Below are 13,569 nucleotides of genomic sequence, written 5' to 3'. Positions count from 1 at the left end.
TATGCCAGGGCATGGAGAGTGTGGGAATCCCCACAGACTTTCTGCTGGTGGAGCTCAATGGATGCCTCCCTTTAGCTCATCTTTTTTTTTTTTTTTTTAACTGCTTTCAGAGAGGAAGGGAGAAGGAGAGATAGAAACATCAATGATGAGAGAGAATCATTGATTGACTGCCTCCTGCACGCAACCCGGGCATGTTCCCTGATTGGGAATTGAACCCTGACCTCCTAGTTCATAGGTCCATACCAACCACTGAGGCACACTGGCCAGTCCCATTAGCACATCTTATACATGAACCAATGGGAAGTAAAATGAGTCAAGAAGAGCAAGAAATGCCCTAGCTGGTTTAGCTTAGTAGCTAGAGTGTCAGTCTGAGAACTGAAGGGTCATAGGTTTGATTCTGGTCGAGGGCACATGCCTGGGTTGTGGGCTTGATCCCCAGTAGGGGGTGTGCAGGAGGCAGCCAATCAATGATTCTCTCTTATCATTGATGTTTCTATCTCTCTCCCTCTCCCTTCCTCTCTGAAATCAACAAAAATATATTTTAAAAAATGAAGAGCAAGAAAGCAAAATAGTCTAGAGAAGCCAAAACATAAAAAGAATGGGATAAAAGAAAGCATTCAGGGATGGGGGTGGGAAGAGATAAAACAACTTCCACCCAACACAGAGAGGAAGGAAATAGTAATGGATAGAATTTATTTAGTGCTTGTCATGTGGGAAGCAATACAGGTCTTACATGCCCTACCTCATTTAATTCTGGGAACACCATGAAGTAGCATTATTAAGATATTCCGTTTATACACTCTGCCATTGAGGCTTGAAGACAGAAAGTAACTTACCCAACACCACACAGCTTACAAGTCCCACACCAGGAACTAGACCCTCAGAGTCTAACTAGAGGAGCTTATGTCATTGCTCAAGATTCAATCCTGCCTTGAGTGCTTGGGAAGACTGGCAAGGGTGGGAGGAGTCAGGATAGGTCAGGATGAATGGGAAAGAGGAAGAAGGAGGGAGAACCAAAGAATACAGAAGGCGTCCTTCCCCTCCTTCCTGTTCCTGTCCCTTCCTGAACAATTTAACTCTAAATGTATTAGCTGAACAAAGAGGCAGGAATCTGAGGTGGGGGAAGCTGCAGCCCAGAACTGGAGGGAGGCAAGAGGGTGTTTATTACCAGGAGAGGGGGGTGCAGCTCAGTGTAAGCCCCGGGGGAGGGTGAGGAGGGCATCCAAGTGGGAAAGAGGATGGTGTGAGAGATGTGTAATCAGTTACATCCCAGGAATTGATCTAATACAATAGGAGACCATGAGACTCTATGCTGATTTAAATACATAAATTAATTAAAAGTTTGATGAGGAACAGAATATTTACATATTTCAAACCTACATATTCATTAATTTCAAAGGGGGAAAAGTAACTTTACAGTGAAGAAGCCAGGCAGACACCTCTTAAATGAAGTGATTAGTGAACACTGTCAGCAATGGCCATGAAAGCAGTGTACCACTAGACAGGATGCAATGAGCAGCACCCAGCATCCTTCTGTGATATTCCTCCCAAAGATGCATGACCTGAGTCCCATCATTAGGAAACATCAGACAGATTCAATTCAGGAACATTCAACAAAATAACTGGCTTGTGGTCTTAAAACATGTCAAGATAATGAAAGTCAAAGGAAGACTAAGGCACTGTCCTAGACTGAAGGAGACCGAAGAGACAGGGCAACTTAACTGGATCCTCTAGCTTTGAGGTCCTCATTGGGACAATCGGCAACATTTGAACGGGGTCTCAGGATTAGATGGTGGTAATATGCAATGTTCATGCCCTGATTTCGATGATCACATTTTGGCTATGTAGAAGGACATCTTTGATTGTAGGAAACAGAAACTAAAGTACTTGGGGATAATAGGGCATCATGTTGAAAACTGTTCTCAAAAATTTCAGAAAATATTTCTGTAAGTTTGTGATTGCTTAAAAAATTAATGGCAATAATAATACAAAGAAAGAGAAAGTAAAAGAGGTGGAGAGGAGAGGATGGGGGAGGGGAGATAGACGAATTCTGAGGTTCAGGCCATGAGTGAAAAAGGCTATATTAAACCACTTTAGATTTCCAAGGACAGAGCTTTGTAACGGCAATGAAAGAATTTTCATAGTGATTGAAAGGCTAGAAAAAGAGCCTGTTGTCATTTCCATATTCTCTGCTCCATAACTTATCCAGTAGGACAAAGCATGCATTCCATCATCGCTCAACGGTCGGAGACACTGAGGCTGCCTGAGAGAACCAGAGGACACAGCGAGTGCTCCAACTCTCAACTGGATCCCTTGGGGGCCCAAATATAGGGTGTCCCCCCAAATGTATACACACTTAGCTGATAACTCACTTGACTTTCACTCCTTTTCAGGTTTAACTGATTTGAAATAATGGGTGCAACCAGACTAAGCTTTGAACAAGAAAATTTATTTTAAAGTGCCTCATTGGACTTTTTAGTGAGGATACATAAAAGAGAAAGTTTAAGGTACAAAACCCGGTTGATGAATTGAGGCCTCACAAGTACCAAATGAAATGGTTCTTGATGTTTGCCATTCCATTGCTTCCTGTTATCAGCAATGCCTGGATCAGAACGATCATCAGTTTGAAAACAGTCACTGACAAACAGCCTTATTCTTTTCTGTAGATTATTTAAAATTTTGAAAATGAACTGTATGTTAATAAACACTGAATAAATCATGTACATATTTTTGGGGACACCCTGTCTATGAAGATCTCCTGGAACATGTCAAGAAAGCTTTGGAATGGAGCATTTTTTAAAGGAGAGCAAGGTGTAATGGAGGAAGGAGAGCGAAGGCCCTTGACCTTTTGGGTCTGGCTGACAAGCAATCACACAACTGTTCTCCCTCCATTTCCCAGAACAGCTGTGCTTTCTTGCAGTTTTGTCCCTCTCAGCTCAGATTCTCATATTGGTGCACGTGTCCCTTCTTGAATCTAGAAAAGTGGATCATCCAAAGCCACATCTTTGGTACACTGAATTCCAGAAGAGGGAAAGAGACAAGGAAAGCCCGGGAAGGGAAGTAAGTACAAAAGGAAGGGAAAGAGAAAGGAAGAAGGGTAGACAACGGGAAGAGGAGCAGGGGCTGGCGTAGCTCACCACAGGGTCAGCGTGTGCACCATCACATCTTACCTCAATTCAGGGCCAAGCCAGAATCTTCTCTTGGAGACAGCGTTTTTGACTCACTTCAGTTTGGGCTTCCTCCTTTTCATGATGAAGTCTTTTGTGAAAGAAAGAAAAATAAAGTATGCAGTGAAATTTCAAGAAAATTTCCACACTAATCCTTACTCTTATTTCAAATGTGAGGTCCATGGCTTAGAAAGAGTTCTTCTAGCTGAACCCAGTGGGTGACGTGGTCAGAGGGCTGCTGGCCACATCTGAGCCGAGCTGTTGTCAGTGACCCTAATCATGGCCCTTCGGTGAATGGAACCAAACTGTCATATGTCCATAGCTCACAGTTGTCCTAAAACTGCCAGACAGTGAACTCCTGCGCTCCTATAGCCAACGAGGATGTTCGAGAATGTGACAAAGGAAGTAGTGTAGAGTCACATGACCTTTGGGCAATGGCGGGTTGTAAGAACCCTGAAGGTTTTCTTTCTGTACATGAGCCAGAGTAGCCTAAATAACTCTCTAACTTCCCAGCCGGTAGTTGTTGTATGTATATACTTATATACGCTATGCTCAGTATTTTGTCACTTGTGTTTAGTTCTCATATCATATTGTGATTACAGTTACTATAGACAATTCTATCTTGTCTCCGTAAAATTCTGACATAAGTAACCCCTTCAGGAATTCCTGGACCAGGTGAACTACAACTATAGTTGCTATCAGAACTTCAGTGACATAATGCCAGTATGGAAACTTGTCTGGTGGGAATATAATGGATGTTGGAGTCAGACACAGCCAGGTTTATATTTGGGCTCTGTCACCTGCTACTTTTGTGATCTTGGACCACGTTACTAACACATCTGAGCTCCATTTCTTCAATGCAGTGTTGGGATGACTGAATACACTGATGTATAGAAACACCGAACACCATGGCTATCAAATAGTGAGCATCCATATGGTGCCTATATTAGTCTGATACACCTGACCCCATGTCGAAAAGTACAATCTACTAGCACTTGCTGTGCTGGGTTCCCTCTGATCACTGCTAGTTCCATATTCCCCCAATTTCATCCATGCTAGGAAACATGCTTTCCCTCAGTTTAACAACACTGAGGTGGAATATATCTTGTGACCACCGGGGGACAAAGGCATGGTGGTTGTCAGTTGGCTGTACATGTATGAACTTAATCCTGTTTGTTCATATTAATTATGTGCGTTGATTGTACTACATGGGTTGCATTTAATTATCATTTTAAAAAATGTGTTCCTAATGGGTTCCCTGAAAACGCTTTGTTGGTATCTTCTGGTAAGACGGAGGCACTTCCAGGACAAAACTTGCAGGATGCAAGTCGGAGGCTCGGAAAAAGCTCCCAGAGACTAGAGTGGAGCGTTCCCTTAAGAAATGCACAGAGCGTGGAGGCACAGATATGGTGTGGGAGAAGTCTAGCTAATATGAAAGCATTGACTTATGTAATTAGTAGCATTTTTTTTCTTTCACAGTGCTCCATACAATAATGATATATCTTATAATTGATGGATCTTAGATTTGATGAAATGCAGTAATCAACTCTTGTTCATCTAGAAGTGGATGATAGAATAGACATTTTTTTTGGGAAAAAATCACTCCAAGAGAGTGACAACATCTACATCTTGGAGGCTATGTCTAGCGTTTACAAACACATGCTAATCAGTAGGTGCTGCATGGCCACTGGGAATAGGGAATAGCCCTTTCCTGCCCAGTCATTCATGTGGTTCCAGGATCCCTTGTATAAGAGAACATCATCCCTCCAGAGAGCAATCAGCAGATGATCTCCCAGGGGAGCAGGTGTGGTTTCAGGGCCACATTGAAGGAGAAGGAAGTGACAGATTTGAACCCTGATTAGGACTTGTGCCTCTTGTTGCCTTTGAACCTTGAAATAAAAGGGAGGTCAGCTAAGGAGCAGAAAATGGAACAGTTATTGTAATTCCATGAGTACATAATGGAATTACAATATCTTCTCTGGTGTGATTGTGTTTTTTTTTTGTTTGTTTCTAAACATTTGTTTTAGAATGATTTTTACACCTTTGAACAAATGGTAAATGTGTGCTAACTTTTAAATAGTTTTAACTGTGATTTGAGATTATCAGTCTGTGTCTCACAATGCGCCCCCCCCCCCCCCAATTATCTTGGTTAATTAGTCAAGACTGCATTGTTCCTAAGATGCATGACTTGCTCTGTGAAACCAATCTTGGCCACATACACACATCACCTCACAATCTGTCCGTGGTTCAAAAGCAGGATCAGGTCTTAAATTAACTATTTATTAGGCTTACTTTCAATACCTGCAGACAGTATGAAAAGCATATATTAAAAAGCATATATATTAAAATATATTATATTAAAAGCATAATATGCTAAGTAGACCAGACAACCAAACAGCCTTCTGGACATCCTTCTGGACGACCTTCTGGACGAAGCCGGGGCTGCGAAGGTCAAGCCCTTTGCAAGAATTTCGTGCATCGGGCCTCTAGTGTCCTGCATCTGGCCTCTAGTGTGTGTGTGTGTGTGTGTGTGTATTTTCAGCTTTATAAATTTATATATATATATATACATATACATGTATTCTATATTGCATAGCATAAATATTCATATTTTCTCAACATCAAATCAGCAGTTACGGATCATGGTGTGGACCTATTTGGAACATTACAATCTCTTGTAAGATGTGCCAAAATTAATTGTGCCCAATAGCTAACGGATGTTAGAGAAATGATTTTCCCTTAAAAAGCAGTGGATGAGTCCAGGTTCTCACTCTGAGCGCCCTGTGCTCTGCTGTGCTCTTGTGGGGATCACAGCAGATGATCCTGACAGTCACCTCATAGCCCCCAGCCCGCTCGCCCCATGAACAACCATGAACAACCATGAACAGCCCTTACTGAGATATTGCTGCTAATTTTGGTGATTCATAATAACTCTGATTTGTATGGGCTGGACTTTTACAGATAGTTTTGTTTTCCTCATAATTTTATCTATGGATCAGTTTTTAATATAGCTTTATTGAGATACAATTTACATACCATCTACTTTACTCATTTAAAGGGTATAATTCAATGATTTTTAGTATAATTCCAGAGTGGTGCAACCATCACCACAGTCTAACTTTGCATTATTATCCATGGAAAAGTTTTTACTAAAGATAAATGAAGAATGTGAATAGCACATTTATGTCTCTCTTTCATCACCCTGTGACCATTGCACATCAGATAATATGACTGTAGTCTTTATGATTAAAAGTCAGAGCAGAGAGATGTTGCAAGTGAAATTTGTGATAATGCTATTCATATTAATAAACTGAACATTTGTTGATTTTCAGCTTATTAATATGAATAACATTATCACAAATTTCAGATATATAAATATCTTAAAAATAAAGCAAGGCTTATTTATGAAAATTCTTTATGGAAGTTCATATACTTTCTTGCTTTATTTAATATTACATGGGCAGTATAAGTCTATAATATAAAACTCATAAATAAAAAGTAAACGTTATCTCTAGCTGGTTTGGCTCAGTGGATAGAGCATTGGCCTGGGGACTGAAAGGGTCCTGGGTTTGATTCCGGTCAAAGGCACATGCCCGGGTTGAGGTCTTAATCCCGAGTAGGGAGCATGCAAGAGGCAGCCAACCAATGATTCTCTTTCATTATTGATATTTCTATCTCTCTCTCCCTCTCCCTTCCTCTCTGAATCAATAAAAACATATATTTTAAAAAGTAAACTTTCATGTTAAAATAGATTAATCACACTAAAGGACCAATGAATGAGTACATAATGGAATTACAATAAATACGTGTTGAATGAATGTGTGAATTAAACAGAGCAGCCAAGCAGGGTTGCAGGAGGCCATCATGGGAACACAAAGCTAGCTTCATTTCACATACACAGAATCTCATGTTTGTTCTACCAGGATGGTGTATTCGTTTCACAACCATAACTTATATCTTCCCAATAATTTATGCCTTTCACTGGTCCCATTAAATATCCTATATATCTAAGTAAGCCAGAGTGATACTACAGAAAAGGGCTGTAGCTGTTGCTGAGCAAGGAGGGCGGAGAGGAATCTGATAATATTTGAGGTGGACTCCAACTTATCCTATCACTAGCAGAGCCTTTACATTCTTTGTTATTTCTCTTAATTAGTGTGTTCCCCCCCTCTATCCCCTGCCCCCCTCTTTTCAATTCTGAGTACAGATTAATTCAGCAGATATTTACACCAGGTTGCACTTTTTCTGCAGAATTACAGCGTAATTTTCATTTGAAAAAGCACTGTTGGCTTTTAGTAAAAGAAAAAGGTAGGGAGATTCCATATTAAACCTGATCCCAGAACAGGAGCCGATGCCAGTGACTTAACAGGGGAACAGAGCCCAGAGAAGCATCGAGCTGCATACATCTCAGGGTGGAACGGCTTCAGCTTTGCTCTAGACTTTCCATGACGTCACCAGAATTCCCCATCTGGGTAATGCTCCCAGGATGGCCAAGGCCCCATCAGAGCTAAGAATAGTGTGGATGTGAAGGTACCACCCTATGGTGGGGGTGCAGAGTCTGCATTTTCCCAGGAATAAATGCAGCCATTGGGAGTTTTTTGGAACTGGGAGAGCTTGAGCTTTAACGGAAATTAGGAAGCAGAGGGAGTGGACATCTGGGAGCCAGCATGGAAGTGCTTCTGCTGGCTTTTCTGACCGCCTAATTCAGAGCAGTGTGTATAAATGCCCATAAAACGTTCTCTGTCTTTCCTATTTCCTATCCACGTGGTCTTTTCCCCTGATGTGTAATTATAAAACAATTTCAAACCTACGGCAACGGTGAAAGAACTCTATAGTGAACACCCATATACTGACCACCTAGAATCTGCTGTCTTTTCCCTTTGTGTGTTGTTTCTGTAATTCCATGGAAGCTCCTACATGGCGGAGTCTGCCAGACTTGGTAAAGCTGTTCTCTGTGATTCTTGGTGCTTTGAAGCATTGCATTTACTTTTCTCTAAGATTCTTAACACACCAATAAACATTTTTAGGATTGGTCCATCACAATTCTAGGTTGCAATTCTTCTTACACCTGTGAGAAAGTCAGAATATTGCGGCCCCCTCTCTTGACAATGCCCCCCCCCCGACTCCTTCCCCAACTAACCTTTCATCTTTGAACAGAAAAGCCCTGGGTTCTGGATCTTCTCTCCCATTTGAACAATTGAAAATGACTGTCTTTCTACAAATTCATTCAATTCTCAGGCACTTATGGAAGAAAATTGGGGTAACAGTTTGAAAAGTCAAAATTTTAAGAGGATCTGGAAAACTCATTTTTATTTCCATCTCAAACGCTCTATGAAATTATTTTTTATGAAATCCAGCAACTAGGTGTTGTCTCTGAGCTTTCCTGCTTGTTCTGGTTACAGTACTAGAAGGAAAGAAATGAAACTAGAAGGAAAGGAGGAAGATAAGAAAATAGACCGTGGGTTCTTGAATTATTTGAGATTCATTGAGCTAAACCTTCCTTCTCCCTCAGGTTCACTCCAGGTGGCAGGGGCGGGAGTCACTTACCCAGAGGTGAGGCTGGAGAGACCTCGAGATCTCCTGGATGTCCACTAGGAGCTTGGTCTCCAAAGGGCACGCTCCCAACTCTTTTCACATTTCTTTGGCAGAAGGTGTTTGTGTCTACCAGGCAGGCAACTGACCGCGTAGTAAAAGAAGCAGGGGAGGCAGGCTGCTCTGGGCATTGTTTCACTGCTCCCGCATCACAATGCGCTGACATGGTCTCTGCTGGAAGAGAAGCTGGGAGATTCAGGGTGTCCAGCATTCCCTCAGAGCCCACACAGCTCCACGGAGGTAGTTCTGGTTGCAGCATAAAGTTTTCAGATGAGAACTTCATGGGAGAAAAGTAAGTTTAGCAGTAGAATCATACTGAGATATCATACTGAGAAAGTTGAAAACACTATACTGTTTATCATTCAACTGATAATTTATCATTTAATCTCCCGATATTCCCATTTTCAGAGACTTGGGCTATCAAAGACACTTTGAGCTTCTGCGAAGAGAAACTTCCAATGAATGTAGCATTCTTAGAGGACAGAGATCTGCTTGTCTTCAGTGCATTCTGGACACATGCTATTGTAGGAACTCAGTCCTTCCTGGATGAATGAATGAGGATAATCACACACACATGCTGTTTTCTCTGGAGGCTATGTGATTAGGTTGTCTTTGCTTTTCTGTGTGGTTAGGAGGTTCTCCCCTTCCTATGATATAGATCATCCTTCTTCACCTTTTGTGTTTTAGTCAAGTGCTGCAGATACCCACCTGGACCACTGAGGCCTGCAAGTGGGAGTGGGCGGGGGGGGGGGGGGCGGGGGGGGGGCATTACCTTGGGGGAGTTTTATTCCTTTGGGTCACCATAGTCTACATTGAAATCCTTGACAGGACCCAGAGAATATGTGGTCTCTCAGAATAAACATGAACTATCTGAGTGTTTGAAGGGATGATAGCGTTCCTATTTCCTCAAGAAGTGTGACTTCCATTTGGGACCAGGTGTTGTGTCAGGGAGACCACAGGATCCACTCCCATAGGATGTGTACCAGGCAGTTTTCCCAGGAACAGAGTTGAGGGCTGTTGTATAACTGGAATGTTTAATGGCATCAGGCTCTGGTGATAACTCTCCCGGAAAAACTAGCTCAGTCTGCAGGCTAGGGCAGCCTCTCCATGAGCAAGCTCAAAGGGTCTCCTGTTATTTTTACCTTAGACATTCCCTTTCCTGTCTTCTATCCTGAATGCCCTCTTTCAGATGGGCAAATTCTTCCTCTAGTTGTCTAGTTGCTATGGACTAGATGTCTAGCCACCCATTTCTTCATTCAGCATATTTATTGCATGATCCACTTGCCATGTACCTGTTCTTCCTGCCTCAGGGCCAAGAAACATTTTTGCATAAATCTGATCTCATCTCTTACAAGTTGCTGTTATTAATTTAATTATGATGTACCCTGATGAAACTCTTTGATATTATCTCACTTTCATTTATGTTTTTTTTGAGGCTACCGGTATATTAAAAAGTGAAGAAATAGGTTCTGGCCAGGTAGCTCAGTTGATTAGAGCATCATCCCCATATGCCAAGATTGCGGGTTTGATCCCCAGTCAGGGCACATACAAGAAGCAACCAATGAATGCATAAATAAGTGGAGCAACAAATCCTCCCAACCCCTCCCCTTCATAAGATTCCAAATATGAGTGAGATCATGTGCTACTCAACTCTCCCTGACTGGTTTATTTCACTTAGCATAATGTCTCAAAGGGTAATAGATCCTTTTTTTATGAGTACCTACAATTTACTGGGCTACCAAGGTTAACAGTCTCTGCCTCAAGGAATGTACTGTCAAGTTGGGGAGGGACCATGTAAGCATATTGCTGTGATGAGTAGAAGCACAGATGAGGGGCTCGCAGTTCAATCTAGGGATTTAGGGAAGGTTTCCTGGAAGAGTTAATGCCCAAGCGAAATCTTGAAAGATTAGCCAGCCTGAGAAAAGGCACCGAGCCATAAAATGACATGGTTTGAAAGGGTGACTACAAATGGTCAGGTTTACATAAAGTTGAAGGGGGGAAAAAAAATAAAGTTGGAGGAGGGGGCGGCTAGATGGTTGAGGGCCTGAGCACTCTGCTGGGGGCTTGGACCTCATCTGCTCCAGTTTTCTAGGGAAGAATTTAGCACGGGGAGACTATGTCCTGGATTGACCGTTCTGGTAACTGCATGAAGGATACATTTCCGGAGGGCAATTCTGGAGCTGCAGAGACCAAGTTGGTAGCAGTGGTCATAGAAAACAGAGGGTTAATTTAGGAATGATTTGTAGAGTTGAAGAATTTGGTGACTAACTGAATGTGGGGAGTGAGAAGAAAGAATGACTCAGAGGTTTCTGATTTGGAAAACTGGGTACAGGGTGGTGTCATTAACCAGAAAACAAACTATAGGCAGAGGAACAGGTGTAGGAGGCAGAGAGAATGAGTTCTTTGTTTTTGGGAACCCTTGTCTAGCATGTTGCCTTGTATTCTTAACATGTGGGGCTTATTTTCATTCTGCAGATCTGAATTCAAATGCTACCTGTTTAGAGAGCCCTTTCTCAATCTCCTGACAAGGGATTTTCTCTCAGCTCCAGCTCCACCATTGCATTCTGCATTGTGGTGCTGGGCGGGACCCTGCGAACTGCATCTCTTTTGCCAGTCAACCTCCCTGTTAGATTCAACAATAGGTTGCATTAGACTCCAGGGAGCTTTGCAAACAGAGGGAGGGAAAAACGGACTTGTGTTCCTTCCTGTTTATGTTTGTTGCTGTCATTGTTGCCCTGGCAACAGCAACTGGTTCTAGACATTTTTTTGGTGTGATGTCAGGATCAACACCTGGGCAGGGCAGTGTTCTCTCCTAGGGGGTTGAGTACGTCTGACCTCCAAGTTTCTGGATTCTGATTATTCTTCTTCTACCCACCTTCCCAGTCCAGTTGTGGTAGTTACTTCCTGTATTATTATCTCTGACACCTTAATGTTTCCTTTGAGCCTTTTCAGGTCTCAATACCTATTTAACTTATTCCTACAATAAAGTCTCTTAGTGTGACTTTTGTCCTTTTTAATGGCTGGACCCTAACACCATAACTGAATATGATTTAGGCCTCCACCCACTTACTCACTAACATATCATTGCATTTCTTCATAGACTTTTCATAATCTATATTTACAAAAATTTGTTTTGCTTTCTCATAATCTATGTCCTCCAGTTGGATATCAGTTTTTTTTCTCCTTCATCATTGTATCCTCAATGCCTAGCATGGAGACAGGCATACTATTGTAAAAATGTAATAAATGCTTGTTTAATAAATTATTATTGCAAAAGACTACAGGAGAAATATTGGTAACTGACCATACAAAATGGCCAGAATTGAGCAATTCTTTAACTCTTTGGTTCTAGGCTGAGTTATTGATGCACTCTGTAACTATACCTTTCTGTTATAGAGTCGGGCTTAATATTTCTTATAAGCAAGTTAAAATGCAATGTATTATTAACTTCAATCCATCATCATTGGAATAACAAGATACATAGTTTATCTGCGTTGAATTCTGCACTTACATAAATATCCACTTTATATAATTGGGAATAATAATGACTTACGGGGGTAGGGGAGGCCAGGGGATTGTCAAGGGTGGGGGAAAAAAAGGGAGACATATGTAATACTCTTTGTAATACTTTAAGCAATAAAAAAAAGAGAAAAAAAATAATGACTTACCTTGTTTGGATTTCATGAAGATCAAGAGTTCATCACGGGTTAGATCCACAAACTTTAGTTGGCAAATAATTGAAAATATGAAAGCCATTCAAAGAATCCACTTGCTATAATATGCAACATCACTTAACAGCATTTACTTGGTAAACTAAACTGCTTATATTTTTTTCTTCATTGTGTGATATGAAACAACCCACACAATAGAACCAAAAAAGCAGGTTAAAAAGGAGCTTCTTACCTTCCACACAGCTTTAAGTAGGAATCTAAAAACATCTTCTATAGTCTTTTATTTAAACACCAACTACTAAGACAAAGAATATAAAACATCATATATGTGTAATTCTAAAATAATTTTGGTCAAATAATGCAAATAGATTAGATGACATTGAAACTTCCACTGTGTCAAGTAGAACTATTTCATTAAATCTTAACTTTTAAATTAAATGGGAGAATACATTTGCCAATGATACATGTGATAAGGGGTTAATTTATAAAATATATAAAGAATGTATAGTACTCAACACCAATTAAGACAAACAACCCAATTAAAAAATGGGCAAAGGACCTGAATAGACATTTCTACAAAAAAGACATACAGAAGGCCAATATACATATGAAAAATGTCAATGTCACTAATCATTGGAGAGATTCAGATGAAAAACACAATGAGATATCACCTCACACCTGTCAGAATGGCTATCATCAATAGATCAACAAACAAGTCCTGGCAAGGATGTGGAGAAAAGGGAACCCTTGTACAACTGTTGGTGGGAATGCAAATTGGTGCAGCCACTATCGAAAACAGTATGGAGTTTCTTAAAAAAAATTAAAAATGGAACTTCTTTATGACCCAGCCATCCCACTTCCGGGAATATATCCTAAGAAACATAAAAACACTAATTCAAAAGAATATATGCATTCCTATGTTCATTCCTTGGCATTATTTATAATAGCCAAGATCTGGAAACAGCCCAAAGGCCCATCAGTAGATGAATGGCTAAGAAAAGTGGTGGTACATTTACACAATAGAACACTACTCAGCTGTTAAAAAAAAAAAAAAAAGGAGATCTTATATTTTTGTGAAATTGTGAAAACATGGATGGAACTGGAGACTGTGATGCTAAGCGAAAATAAGCCAGTCAGAA

This window comes from Myotis lucifugus, unplaced genomic scaffold, assembly GCF_000147115.1.
Source record: "Myotis lucifugus unplaced genomic scaffold, Myoluc2.0 scaffold_85, whole genome shotgun sequence".
NCBI lineage: Eukaryota > Metazoa > Chordata > Mammalia > Chiroptera > Vespertilionidae > Myotis > Myotis lucifugus.
Note: the sequence above shows the minus strand (reverse complement) of the source record.